Below are 13,249 nucleotides of genomic sequence, written 5' to 3'. Positions count from 1 at the left end.
TTTTCTTTTTTGTGAAGACATGGTTTCGTTATGTTGCCCAGGCTGGTCTCAAACTCCTAGGCTCAAGCAATCTCCTTGCCTTGGCCTCCCAGAGAGTTGGTATTACAAACATGAGCCACAGAGCCAGGCTAGAAATAATGATAAAGTTGTTCACAGCATGTTTGCTGATGTTTCAGAACCACTAAGCACCTATACTATGGCTGGATCCATTGATTTAACATACCAGCTATTACCTTATCCTAACACAACTCTATGACTTCTCAAGTATAAGCGTGACCATTCCACTAAAGTAAATTTCCTAGATGAGAGCAGTCAATTGTCTCAAATCAGCCAACTTTGTATATTCATGCTCTTTGAGAATAAATGGCCAGGTCATTCATTACCTCCTAGTTATTCATTTACCCTTACCCTTGAGTAATAAATTATTAATTCCTTATATATCTGTTTCCCTATCTCCACTAGAGACAGCAGGAGTTCCTACGACTCTTGTACTGACCAAAGAAAAGAATGATTTTAAAACAGTGTCTGTCACAGAATTAGCACCCAGTACATGCTAGCCTTCTCAACAGCAGTACTAAAAATACTCAGAAGCTTTGTACTATCAAGGCTTTGACCAGGTTTAAAAGGCTGCCATCGGGAACTGACTGTAAAGGTACAGGTTGATAGATTAGATTTGACTTAAAATAATTGTAGTGATCATTATTCTTTCTTCATTTAAATACTAATGATCATCTTCTGAATACATACACTTAACTGTAGCCCATATAGGAAAAAAAATAAAGATTTCTCTAAAAGGCTTATACTACTGTGGGAATATAAGACAAATATGCACATCAATATGATATGGGGGAAACTATGGCCAATGCCAACAGAAATATAAAGTACTTAGAGATAAGCAACTCATATATAATCACGACGATTAGTAGCCTATAAAACGTTTCTAAAAGAGTTAAGATTGTATTAATTCTAAATATATTCCTTTGATTCTACTCTTTTATTACCCAGTAAAAGTGGGCTCCAAAGGCAATCTAAAAGGTAAGTATTAAATTCTTTTACTCAGTTAATATTTATTGAAAGCTTACTATGTGCTGAACACTTCATTTCATGAATCCTCACATAACACTTGAGGATAAAACTGGCTTGTTCACCGAGCATGGTGGTTCATGTGTGGTAATCTCAGTATGTTGAGAGGCTGAGGTGGGGGGATCACCTGAGTCCAGCAGTTTGAGATCAGTCTGGACAACATGGTGAGACCGCCTCTAAAAAAAAATTTTAAAAAATTAGCCAGGCATGGTGGTGCATGCCTGTGGTCCCAGCTACTCAGGATGCTTAGGTGGAAGGATCTCTAGAGCCTGGGAGGCAGAGATTGCTGTGAGCTGAGATAGCACCACTGTACTATAGTCCGGGCAACAGAGCAAGACCCTGTTTAAAAAAAAAAAGGAAACTGGCTTATCTTTACATATCAATAAAAACTTATTTTTATTGGGGGGCAGCAGGGTACTGTAATTATGGCATTGTTTATTTTAGCAAAAATTAATCTCTTGGCTGGGTGCCATGGATCGTACCTGTAATCCCAGCATTTTGGGAGGCCAAGGTGGGGAGATCACTTAAGGCCACGAATGCAAGCAAGCCTGGCCAAAAAGGTGAAACTCCATCTCTACTAAAAATACAAAAATTAGTTGGGCATGGTGGCGCATGTCTGTAGTTCCAGCTACTGGGGAGGCTGAGGCAGGAGAAGTACTTGAACCCAGGAGGCAGAGGTTGCAGTGAGCCAAGATCACACCACTGCATTATAGCCTGGACAACAGAGTGAGTGAGACCCTGTCTCATAGAAAAGGAAAAAAAAAAAAGAATAATAATAATCCCTCCTTTATTACCTCCTGAATAAAACTGCAGGAGCCACCTCAGTTTATGTTAACTAAAAACAGCACTTGTTCTAGAAGATGTAATTCAAAATTATTACATTGTCTAAAACACTGGAGTTGAATGGAGATGCTATAAATTTATAGGATGATTTTTTTCTCACTTTCTGAATGGTTTTCCCTTTTTTCTTTCTTTTAATAAGATAAATTTCAAAAGCGTAAACTGAATTTAGTATCACATAGACCTTGAGCCCAATTCTTAACTTTGTAACATATTAGCTGTGTACTCCAAAGCAAGTTATTTTTCTGAGCTACTTTCTTCTTCTGTATAAAATCTGGAGAATAGAAATAACCATCACAGCACTTTGTATATACCTTGTAGTTTCATCCCCTCAACTTGTTTAAAACTACATTTGCCCTGCTAATGACTCTGAGGACTTGGGGAAAAGGGTGGGAGTGGGGTAAAGAATAAAAAACTAAACACTGGGTATAGTGTACCCTGCTCAGATAATGAGTGCACCAAAATCTCAGAGATCACCACTAAAGAATACTATTCATGTAACCAAACACCACCTGTTTCCCCAAAAACCGACCAAAAGAGAAAATGAATGAATGAATGAATGAATGAATGAAATAGTTATAGTGTCTGTCTTGTTCATCTTTACATCTTTCTTTTAACCCAGTGCTTCACCCATATTACATAGTAACTGAATGTCAAACACTCTTCCCAATGCTTGGTTAAAGGCAAAAGCATCAGATCTACACTTAACCAGTAAAATAATACATATTTATTTCATTTTTTTTTCACAAAGAAAATCTCAAAATTTACTTCTCCATCATATTTATCTAAACTCAGTTAAGGGAAATATGATTCATAAAGGCTTATCTAACGGTCTTTTAAAAGTCATCTTAGGTACTTTAAATATGTTCCTCTCAACAGTCCCTTGAAGATTATGATTCAGTGGGTCTGAGATGGAGTTAGAGAATCTGCGTTTTAACGAGGCCACAGATAATGCCACGGCTGCTGGACAGCAAGTGATACTCTCACTGGCCCGGTTCTAAACCCCTCTCTTACAATTTGTATCTAGTGTACATTTTTTTGACCTCTGTAAAAGTTTTTCCTGCATGATACTTAGGCATTATGCAATTGGCCCAAAGCATTATAAACATGTACTTTTAAAGTCCTAAAACATGTTTTCTCTATTTACTTGTAAGGATGTTTTTGAGGATATTCATTACTCATTACATTCTATGGGGCCTCTCTCACAGAATCTACAGAAAAGATTTCTTTCTCCCTAGAGTTGGTATTAGGAAGGGCTGTACTCTTTCTGGGTAGCTGGCTTGATTTTATACTGCAGACGGGTCAATCTTATAAACCTATTGCTGTTCACTCTTTTGTGTGGCTAATAGAAAACTCAGAGACAAGTATGTGGGTCATTTATTTATTTAAAAAAAAATGGATAGCACCTTAGCACCTGGATTCTATGTATGACTTCATCTTTAATTCATGCAAATTTTTATTTTTTCATTGTGTGTGTATGTGTATATGTCACTGTGTGTGACAGGGTCTTGTTCTGTTACCTGGGCTTGAGTGCTCTTCATTGGCTGCATGACTTACCTGAAGCTTCTTGATGATGCACCATCAATTTGATTACTCAGTTTAGGGGTCAGAGGTCCTTTGAACTCTTCCATCTAGCTCCTCTGAAATCCAATCACAGCTCCGAACTCCTACAAAATTGTATTTTCTATCCTATTTATTTGCTATCCCCCAAATGCTATGCAGCATTATTATTATTATAACATCATGGTTTTATATCTTTGTGTGTTCCTCACTTTACCTACCACCCCACTTCCCATGAAGTCAGAACCAATATTACTTTCTGCTTAAGTGATAGTATTACTATCTTTTTGTAGGAATCCTAAAATAGGGGGCATTGTATAATTAATCTCAGGCACTTGACATAAAGATAAGAAGTGAAATCCTAAAAATTGGGGCAAACGAAATGAGCTCTTCAGGATATTGAAAGAAAAGTCCTAGATATGCTAAGATGTCAAGGTTTCTAAAGAAACAACAATAATCATGAAATCATCTCAGCAATTAAGTCTTTTCAAAAATGTGCTTTCAGGCCAGTTGTGGTGGCTCAAACCTGTAATCCCAGCATTTTGGGAGGCTCAGGTGGGTGGATCACGAGGTCAGGAATTCTAGACCAGCATGGCCAATAGGATAAAATCCTGTCTCTACTGAAAAATACAAAAATTAGCCAGGCTCAGTGGCAGGAGCCTATAATCCCAGCTATTTGGGAGGCTGAAGCAGGAGAATTGCTTGAACTAGGGTGTCAGAGGTTGCACTGAGCCAAGATCAAGCCACTGCTCTCCAGCCTGGGCAAAAGAGTGAGAATCTGTCTTTTTAAAAAAAAAAAAAAAAAAAAAAAGTGCTTTCATAGCTCTCTTAATCACATCACACGATGAGGTACAAAAACTCATCAATGTCAAATCAAAACTGTCCATAAAGCTGTAGGCTTTTAAGGTTATCAATCATTTGGCCACAGCCTAGGTTTTCGAGTTGAATAATTTTCCAATATTCTTGTATTTACCTAATTCTCCAGGCAAATCAAATGGCTCCTCCCTTTGTCTTGCTCATACTATGCTCCCTGCCTGACTTACGGCTGTCATACAACTAAATTCTTTCCATTTTCCAAGAATCAATAAAAAACTTCCTTCCTCATGATGTGGTCTTGCCCCACTCTCCAACCTAAAAAGAATCTCACTCTGCCAAATTTATACCATTTATCTGTCTCCTGACCTCTTCCAAAATATCAACTTGACTACATTTTATTTTTCTTGTGTATAAATACCAGTGAGGTGTTTAGCTCTGTGATGGAAGTTATGGCTGCCTTTTGTTAATATCCTGAAAACATCTACTGGACTCCCTACAACCAACAATAATTTAGTCTTTAAATGTCTATTAAATGAACACATCTACAAACTAGGAGACATGCATTAACAGGTCAATATAAATAACAGACAAGGTTATTTGTTTGCTTGTTTGACTTACAAAACAAGTCACTATTAATCGTACCTATAATTTATATATGTATATGTGTATAAAGCATATATTCATAATTTTATGAAACATTATATAAAATATTTACTCTGTATTTTTCAGTTCCGATTATTCATGACGTCGTTTTTCTTTACAGATTTGAAAAGAGCTACTCATAAAATGCAAATCTACACAATAGTACTCACCTCTGCATTACTGAGCTTAATAGAGCACTTAAAAATTTGTATCAAAGTACAGAGTGCTCTAAACTGCCAGATTTAAATTATTTTAAGTGTGTGATAAATATGATATAAAATTTCCCTTCAGAACACTTATTTTATTTGTTAAAGAACATATGTTCTACCTCAAAAATAACTTACTATTTTTGAACAATTACTCAGCTATATACTTCCAACAAGCAGCAAAGGTTACCTCAGATAAACCTTGATTTTACAAATTTGTAAGCCTTTCTATGCTACTCTAGCCAACTGGAAATTCATGAGTCATAGGTGAATAACAGAAGCGGTCTTGGAAGTAATTTTTCCTTAATGCAACTGCCTCAAAGAAAACTTGTTTAGCAATTAATATTTCATAAACCCCCTCATATAAATAACTGTTTGCTTCACAGCAAGCATGAAAACATATGTTAGCATAATCTACCCTATTCAAACAGGGCAATAAAGTCTTCGAGAAGGTAAGTGAATAGTCTAAGGATGCATGGCTGCTTAATAGGGATACCTAGACAGGTAACTCTTTACACTATTCCATTTAGTCCAACATTTGAAATAGAGTTAATTGCTTTTCATTTCCACTAGAATTGTCTTTGCACAGCCATTTCTTTAAAAATAGATGCTTCCAAATTTGCCAATTCATTTCATATGCCATCATTCTTGCTTGTTATGTTTTTGGTCATTCCTTTTTTATTTGACTTTGTGTTAAGTTGGAAACTTCTGACATATATTGAAAGTTCAGCAAAGTTTACATCAATGCATATTTAAACACTATGGCAAAGATAGTGCTGTATGATTTGAAACCTTGTTTTCTTTTCCTCCGCAGCAAAGGGATAGACTACATTTCTCAGGCTCCTTTAATTAAATGAAATTATGTGATTACATTTTGGCTAAGGAAAGATGGTCAGAACTGATGGTTAGCACCTCCAGGATGAAATATACACCCTTCAACACAATCCTCCACACTTTTTCCTCCCTTGGTTACAGGCCAAATGCAGAGGATCCACTGGGGACACTACGTCCTTCCTTGATAGTGAAGCCCATCTATAAAAGAAACTGGAATTCCTAAAAGACTGGGCAGCACAAAGGTTTCCAATACCTGTCCCCTTACTACGAACACTAACTCAAACTGAATGATGACATGGTGAGAAATAATTCTTTACTGTATTAAACAATCAAGATTGTAGTTTGTCAATTCCATTAATATATGGGCAAAGGACATGAACAAACACTTTTCAAAAGGAGACATACACGTGGTCAAGAAGCATGTGGAAAAAAAAGCTCAGTATCACTGATCATTAGAGAAATGAAAATCAAAACCACAATGAGATACCAACCCACACCATTCAGAATGGCTATTACTAAAAAGTCGAAAAATAACAGATATTGGTGACATTGTAGAGAAAAAGGAATGCTTATACACTCTTGGTAGGAGTGTAACTTAGTTTAACCACTCTGGAAAACATTGCAGCAATTTCTCAAATACCTAAAAACAGAAACACTATTCAACCTAATGATCCCATTACTGGGTATATACCCAAAATAATTTAAATTGTTTTATTATAAACACACATGCATGCATATGCTCACTGCAGCACTATTCACAAAGCAAAGACACAGAATCTAATGCCAATTAATGGTAAACTGGATAAAGAAAATGTGGTTCATATACACCACGGAATACTATGCAACCATAAAAAAAGAACAAGATCATATTCTTTGCAGGAACATAGAACTGGGGGCCATTAACCTTAGCAAACTAATCCAGGAAGAGAAAACCAATTATTGTATATCCTCACTCATAAATGGGAGCTAAATGAGGAGAACACAATGGATAGACAGAGGGTAACAACACACAATGGGGTGGAGGATGAGAGGAAAGAGAGGAGCAGGAAAAATAGCTAAAGGAGACTAGGCTTAATACCTGGGTGATAAAATAATGTGAACAACAAAGCCCTGTGACACAAGTCTACCTAGGTAACAAACCTACACATGTATCCTTGAACTTAAAAGTTTAAAAAAAGACATATTCATAAATAAAAGATTGTAGTTTAGGAGTTAAATTTACCTACCATAATATAAACATAAGCAAACAACTTATGTTATTTGCTTACTGGCATTTAAAATTATTTGCTATTGGCAGTTCTCTGCATGATAGTGATAGAAGTGAAAAATCTAGGGAAATAATAAGATGCATGCCATCATTTTTGGAAAGTGTACTTTTGGGGAAATATGTATATATGGTGCATCCAATTTTCTTCCTTTAACTCATCTAACCACAACAAAGTAAGTTTCTAATACTAACTTCATGGTAGTTTGCAGAACTGGTAAATATCTAAATATGTAAGTCACATATGCATATAAATGCCATTCACCTGTTATCACTCAGTTAAAGAACATGCATTAAATAAAAATTTTATGCAAGGTAATGACAGTATTGACTTGAGATTGTCCATCTTTTTTTTTTTTTTTTTTTTTTGTGGTTGAAGGCAAAGTCCTACCAGAAAAAAATTTAAAAGCTCAATAACTAATGTTTCTTTCATTTGTTTTCATAGTGCAACAAAAATTTATTCTTAGAATCTCCCTGCCCTCCATCTTCTCCAAAGTCTACCCTAGAATTTTTTTTTTCTTTTTTTTTTGAGACGGAGTTTCGCTCTTGTTACGCAGGCTGGAGTGCAATGGCGCGATCTCGGCTCACCGCAACCTCCGCCTCCTGGGTTCAGGCAATTCTCCTGCCTCAGCCTCCTGAGTAGCTGGGATTATAGGCATGCGCCACCATGCCCAGCTAATTTTTTGTATTTTTAGTAGAGACGGGGTTTCACCATGTTGACCAGGTTGGTCTCGATCTCTCGACCTTGTGATCCACCCGCCTCGGCCTCCCAAAGTGCTGGGATTACAGGCTTGAGCCACTGCGCCCGGCCTAGAATTTTTTTTAAATTTCTTATTTCCTTCAACTTTTATATTAAGTTCAAGGGTACATGTGCAGAATGTATAGGTTTGTTACATAGGTAAATGTGTGCCACAGTGGTCTGCTGCACAGATCATCTCATCACCCAGGTATTAAGCCCAGAATCTATTACCTACTTTTCCTGATGCTCTCCCTCCCCCAAACACCCACCTCTGACAGGTCCCAGTGTGTGTTGTTTCCCCCCATTGTGTCCATGTGTTTTCATCATTCAGCTCCCACTTATAAGAGACAACATGTGGTGTTCAGTTTTCTCTTCTTGCATTAGTTTGCAGAAGATAATGGCTTTCAGCTCCAACCAAGTACCCACTCAAGACATGATCTCATTTCTTTCTACAGCTGCATGGTATTGCATGCTGTTTATGGAATTTCTTTATCCACAATTTCTTTATCCAATCTATGATTGATGGGTATTTAGGTTGATTCCATGTCTTTGCTATTGTGAATAGTGCTACAATGACCATACATATTCACGTATTTTTATGATCGAATGATTTCTATTACTTTGGGTATATACCCAGTAATGGGATTGCTGGATCAAATGCTATTTCTACATACCCACTAAAAAGTGGCCAAAGGACATAAAGAGATACTTTTCAAAAGAAGACATATATGTGACCAACAAATGTATGAAAGAAAAGGCTGAATATCACTGATCATTTTACAGAAATGCAAAATGATCCACCTCACAACAGTCAGAATGACTATTACTAAAAAGTAGAAAAACAACAGATGCTGGTAAGGTTGTGGAGAAAAAGGAACGGTTTTACACTGTTGGTGGGAGCATAAATTAGTTTAACCATTGTGGAAGACAGTGAGGTGATTCCTCAAAGACCACTCTAGAATTTGATGCAATAAAGGGTTTGAGATTTGGGTGGTAACTCATTTGCTAAAATTTTTTATTGAGCACTATGTGTAAGGCTTTCAGCTAAATGGTAAGGATATGAGATGGTGGTGTACTAATCTAGCCCTTGATGCTGGTGATAGACTACCAAGGAATATCCACAGTAAGCTCGTAACTATGAGTGAGAAAAGTGGAATGATGGAAAGCCCAATGTTAATAACCAACAATAGCAACTGAAGGCTCGGAGACATAAAAATTGGAAGGTTTGCTTAGTGAGAACCATTCCCTTTCCCTGTTGCTGAGGATCCGTAATGTCATTGGAAGAACATGCAACTTATATTTCTGGTTTCCCATGAAATGTATTTACTTTTACTGAGACACCAATTTCTGTGAGAGGCAAAATAATCACTTTTTTTTTTAAAAGACGTTGCCTCTAAACCCAATGCTGTTTGCTCTTCTGCTTCATCTCTTACCTGAGCCCAATCCAACTCTAATTATATGACAATACAGAGAAATAAAAGCATTTAAAAATCTTACATGAGTATCATATCTAAATAAGGCATGGTTTTCCTTCCTATTTCAATAGTCCACCACTGCTCGCATTGTTTTTATCTCATTGGCAGGGCTTTTTATCCAGTTCCACCTGAATTGTGGGGTTCACTCTGTTGTTCTCACTGGATTGTTACTTACTTTATAGCTGGAAAGACATATTTATTTTCTTTGGATTTTTCCAGTTCCTAGAATAGAATCTTGCCTAAAAGTACCAGACATATTTATAATTAATTAAATCCTTATTTTGTAAATATTTACACCTCATCTAAGTGTTCCACCTGCAGGGAAGCAGAACCTATTCATTAAAAGGAAAATTCGCAGGTATTAATAAGAAATGTTAAAGGCATAGGTATCAAATTGCCTAACTATTTAATTGGTATTTTCTCACAGAAAAAAATGAAAATGCCTTTCATTGATAAGGAAGAATTAATCTGGGGGTAGACTGGCAGGTTACTGTGGAAAGCAGCAGTCTGACAGACTTGCCCACTTGAAGTAATGTTAGGAAATAACCTCTCCGCTGTAAAACCACCCACTTAAAAAAAATTCGTTTTTTTTTCCTTGTAGATCTGTTTTAGTTCTTTGTAAATTGTGGGTATCAGCCCCTTGTCAGATGGGTAGACTGCAAACATTTTTTCCCATTCTGTTGGTTGCTGATTCACTCTACTGACTGTTTCTTTTGCCATGCAGAAGCTGTGGAGTTTGATTAGGTCCCATTTGTCTATTTTGGCTTTTGTTGCCATCATGGGGAGAAATGACAGATACAGGTGAGGGGAAGGAAGGCAGCAAACCACACTGCCATGTGTGGACCTATGCAACAATCTTGCATGTTCTTCACATGTACCCTAAAACCTAAAATGCAATTTAAAAAAAAGAAAAAGATTTGTGAAGGTTTTTTGTGTTTTTTTTGTTTTTTTTGTTTTGTTTTGTTTTGTTTTTTGTTTTGTTTTGTTTTTCTTGAGACAGAGTCTTGCTCTGTCACCTAGGCTGGAGTACAGTGGCACAATCTCAGCTCACTGCAACCTTTGCTTCCCTCAAGCAATTCTCATGCCTTGGCCTCCTGACTAGCTGGGATTACAGGCACATGCCACCAAACCCAGCTAACTTTTTGTATTTTTTAATAGAGACAGGATTTCACCATGTTTCAATTCAGCTGGTCTTGAACTCTTGACCTCAAGCCATCTGCCTACGTCGGCCTCCCAAAGTGCTGGGATTACAGGGCTGAGCCACCATACCTGGACTTAAGAAAGATTTTATGAAGATATTATTTAAGAATTCACTAATTTTTTCTTGTTTTAAAACTACCTATGAAAATGTGAAAATGTGAAGAACATAAGTTAAAGGCTAAGATTTTTTATGAGCTTTGGGAAAACAGATATAATAGCACTTTCCTCAACTGTATCCTTAAGATTCCAGCTGAAAGTAGTTTGAATCCAAGACTTAAGCCAGAAAAGTAAGTTATAGCAAGTAACATAGTTGTTTATTTGATTAAATTACAAAGCAAAAATAAGCTTTATCTCTATTTTCAATTGTTGCAGGATAATGACTGTCTTTAGATATTTTTTGAATAATCCAAATGATTTTGGATAAATGTTTATTGAATGAATAAATTGCTAAATGAATGAATCTAGCTCTCATCTTTGCATCACAGAATATAGCATAATACTTGGCGCATAGTAGATAAATGAGCCAAATAATTCTTGGAGTAAATGTTCCCTCCCGCAGCCTGGAGAGAAGACTTCTGCAGATCAATCCTCTAAGACCATTTATTGCCTCTCATATTTTAGCCTCCTCAATCTAATGTAGTGCATTAAAAAAGCTGACATTCATTTAGAAATTGTAAAACAATTATCAAATGAAATAGTAGAGTAGCACGCAGGAAGGAATGAGACATGAACCAATGTGCCTGAAGAGACTGTGGAAAGTGACAGCTCAAAAACTGCCAAAAGTTCCAAGTTTCATGTCCACCATGTTCAATGCATTCAAGGGTCTTTTTCAACTTTATGATACACCTATTTTTTCAGAAAACTTGTCTCTAAAATTTCTTAACGTCCCAAGAGCATAAAACTAGCTAAAATAGGATTTATTTATGTGTAATACTAGCATGATGGTTTTTCAGGTGTTTTCCTGCTTTCTAATTAATTGAGCATATAAGAAATATTAAATTCATTTCACTGCAGCAACTTTAGAACCCTATTTGTGATTTAAAAAATTAAAAACATCAAATAGCAAATTCAATTAGTAAATCTGCAATTGCTTTCTTAATCTACTATATTTTTAAAATTTAATTATCCTAGCCATGACTTTATTAGTTATACATAACACATTTAATAAGTTATACATAATACATTTTTATGTACTTAAGTAAATTAAACATTGTAAAGGCCTTAAAATAAGTATTGCATATAATTGCCTGTTTTTTCAAAGAACTAGGAGGAAAAGCTATTCAGATATTCTCCCCATGACTTCAAAATTTTCCATATTTCCTTAGTTTTTATAGAAACATTTATAAGCTAACCTATTAAAAATACATAAGTAAGACCTTTAAAGGGTAGTTTATTTAAAGTGTTTTACTTTGTAAAATATTAGGCTTATTATTAGTGTTCCAGAAAGAGACTCTTCTCTCAGATCTGTTTCTTTTCTCTCCTTGTCTTGCTCATGAGTTTATTTTTTTTAAAAACATGACAAGGAGCATCCTGAGAATCTGTGAGGAAGAAACTGAAACAATATTTTGCAAAGAAATGTTTCATTTACCAGAACTAACTATAATTATCTGTTACAATAATTAAGAAATATTGAGATTTCTAGTGAAGGTGAGGCACCAAAGAAGGGGGTACTACCCCCATTTTTTCACCCTTTTGTCAGAAAGTTTTCCAAATATTTGTCCCTACTCACTGTCCTCAATTCCTCTTTCCTCATTTTTCCTTAAACCCATTTCCGTCTGACTTTCGACCCAACCACAATCTGCTAGAGCCAACTGTTCATCACTTCAGCAGCATCTCATTCAGTTGACCTCTCCTCCTTGGTTTACTTTCATCATTTGGCTTTCAAAACACTAAACACCCATGATTTTTCTCCTACTTCAGTTCTTTCTTTTCTATTTTTTTTCTGTGACCTTCACCACTAAAGGAGAATATGTCCCACTCCTCACCACGTGGCCTCTTTTCATCTGTTCACACTCAACCCCTCATCGATTTCCCCCATTCTCATGGCTTTAAATACCATTTCTATGTTAATGACTCACAAGCTTTTTTTCTCCACACCAGACCTCTTCCTAGAACTCCAGACAGACCTATCCCACTAACTGCTAGACACATATATTCAGATGATCAGATACTGAAACTCAACCTGCCCAAAACAGTATTCCCCATATCCCCCTGCAAGCCTGCTCCAGCCACAGCTTCCTTGTCTCAGTCAAGGGCAACTTCATCCTTCCTGCTGCTCAGGTTAGAACCACTGGAGAATCCTTAACCCTCTTTCTATTCATCCCAATCCAATCCTACAGCAAATTATCTTGGCCCTAGATTCAAAATCTTACTAAAATTCAACTCCTTTTAGCACTCTCACTCATGCTCCCCTGTTCTCAGCCATTATCTCCTCTCCTGGATTACACTAACAACCTCCTAGTCAATCTGCTTCTCACACACACAATCTACTCTTGCCTCCTTTGAGCCAAGCAATTTGCTGAATGTTACAGATTCAATGGTGAACAAACAGGCACAAAACTCCCTCTTCCAAAGTATAGGAGGGACTTTG

At 36.5% G+C, this 13,249-nt stretch overlaps 1 protein-coding gene across 18 annotated transcripts in view; it reads right to left on the bottom strand.

Annotated features, from left to right (window-relative positions):
* HDAC9 (histone deacetylase 9) overlaps positions 1 to 13,249 on the bottom strand; it is a 1,049,458-nt gene that overhangs the window by 876,603 nt on the left and 159,606 nt on the right. For 2 of the 18 annotated variants that reach the window (XM_074379581.1, XM_074379577.1), the window contains exon 1: positions 1 to 13,249. This exon is cut by the window's left edge and continues 36,670 nt beyond it; it is cut by the window's right edge and continues 22,550 nt beyond it. The exons of the other annotated variants lie outside the window; for them this stretch is intronic. The gene's annotated coding sequence lies outside the window, so the exon portion shown is untranslated. 18 annotated transcript variants of the gene reach the window in all.

This window comes from Saimiri boliviensis, chromosome 10 (assembly GCF_048565385.1).
Source record: "Saimiri boliviensis isolate mSaiBol1 chromosome 10, mSaiBol1.pri, whole genome shotgun sequence".
NCBI lineage: Eukaryota > Metazoa > Chordata > Mammalia > Primates > Cebidae > Saimiri > Saimiri boliviensis.
This window is presented reverse-complemented; position numbering and strand designations above follow the sequence as displayed.